This window comes from Nomascus leucogenys, chromosome 19 (genome assembly GCF_006542625.1).
Source record: "Nomascus leucogenys isolate Asia chromosome 19, Asia_NLE_v1, whole genome shotgun sequence".
Lineage (NCBI taxonomy): Eukaryota > Metazoa > Chordata > Mammalia > Primates > Hylobatidae > Nomascus > Nomascus leucogenys.
The window spans coordinates 55,048,776-55,050,756 of NC_044399.1; the positions used below are offsets into that span (position 1 = coordinate 55,048,776).

General features: G+C 46.6%; 1 pseudogene; it reads right to left on the reverse strand.

The window, feature by feature from the left end:
• Positions 1–279: 279 nt before the first annotated feature.
• LOC100597973 lies at positions 280–1,705 on the reverse strand (annotated as a pseudogene).
• Positions 1,706–1,981: the final 276 nt, after the last annotated feature.

Genomic DNA, 1,981 nt, shown 5'->3' on the forward strand with positions numbered 1-1,981 from the left:
TACACACACACACACACCACATACACACACGCGCGCATGCACACACAACCTTCTGTGGCTCAAAACACAGTATCACGGCCCTATCTGCAGGCAACTTGCAATTGCCAAATACAATTTAGTGATAAAAAAAAAACCTTTCAGTGATGAAAAAATACAAGTCCCACTGAAGTACTGCTTTAGTTTAACTATACATAAGAAATTACTTAACCTTCTGCTATTCCAAATATATTTAATGCTCATATCTTAAGATAAGCCTTCCACCCCCAAAAGTAACTGCATTTTATCTTTGAAATTAAGTGGAAAAACAAACAAAAAACAAAAACCCAGTGCTGGTGACGAATGTACAGCGAATTCACTTCTTCATTCTTCGCAAAGACTGAAATCAATGTTCAGGACCATGAAGATCTAGAAATTCACCTATTTTCAGAGACTTGTTTGTAGACTATGCAGCAACTTTGTTGTCTTTCTTTCAGAAAGCAGTACGATCAATCCAGACCTTTTAGGGTCCAAAAGCTGTGGTTTTCCTATATTCAAAATCTGCAAACTCCCGGCCCCCACGACCTCCTCTGAATCCACTGCGAAATCCTCAAGGGGCAGTGAAGGTACCACCTCTGCCACCACCATGCCCTCTGCCACCATGGAAACCAAGACCTCCTCTGCCTCTGTATCCCCCATGGCCACGGTTTGGACGAAGTGGGATTCCAAATGTTTCAGCATTTAATCTTTCTTCAGCCCAGGCTGGTCTCCGTTCTCTATTGTCATCATAAGAAATATTATCAAAGAAGGATTTAGTTTTGTCATAATAGCAATTAGGTCCAAGTGGATCTTCTTCATCAGCATTTCCTTCACTGTTTTGGGTGTCAACTCTTGAGTCTCCTTTATCTTCACCATTTACAGGCTTCTCCTGTTTCTCAAGTTTATCTTCTACTTGTCTCTTGTTATCATTTCTGAGTTGCTCATTTTCTGGCCTTGAAACTTTGTGTACTTCAGCTTGCCTGTGCTCCTGATTCTTTCCTGCCTTTTGGCTGGTAGCTGGCAAAGGCCTGGTTGATACAGGACTCCTTCTCCCAACAGCTGCTGGAGCAGGTAAGTGGGCCGAGGCGGTCTGCACTGCTTGTTCCATGGTTGGGCTTTTTCTCAAACGGTCTAACTGAGGGCTTGAGTGACCTTGAGTTGGCTGTGTTTTTAGAGATCTTGTATCCTGTGTAAAGGCAGAACCAACCGCACTACTTTGGGGTAAGTTACCACTGTTTGATGTTTCTGTTCCAAAGGATGTCAAAGAGCTTCCAGCAACACCAACAGCATCAAAATGCTGCCCAACTAAGGAACTTGGACTGAACTGACTGTATGTGGGCATCCTGCTCTCAAAGGCCCCATAAGAACCCATGGACTGGAATGAAGTCCATGAGCCGAGTGAGGACTGAACAATAGCTAGGTCTTGAAGCAAAGAACACTGTGGTTTTGGTGGCTCACAAACAGTAAGGTCTTTAATGTCACTCCCACGGAATATAATGTATTCAAAGACTTCATCTCGAGGTGGTATTGGACGATCTGTAGGTCTGTTTTCTGTACCAAAGGATCCAACTTTGGCAAGGGCTACGGTGGAGTTTTCGGTGTCGATGGTGTAGAGGATGCCCTTGTAGCGGATCTCTGTCTTGGAGATGAGGCTGATCTTGCTGCCGATGTAAGGCGTGCTCCCGCTCATGGCGCCACTGCCGCCGTGGCTCCCAGCTGCTGGCAGAGAGGCAGATCCCACGCCACTGTCACCTGCTCCGCTCGCTCCGTTGGCGCCTACAGCAGCCGCTTCAGACTCAACATGGCGGCGGCGCCGGCTCCGCTACCTCCCCCAACCTCCCGCCCTCAGGCGGCAGCGGCGGCGTGGGGCATGCTGGGAGGGCCTTGTTTTGATTTTTATATCCCACAAATAAGTCTCTGCTTGATCTCTAAGGGCTTCCAGATTTCTGTCTCAATCAAACATCCA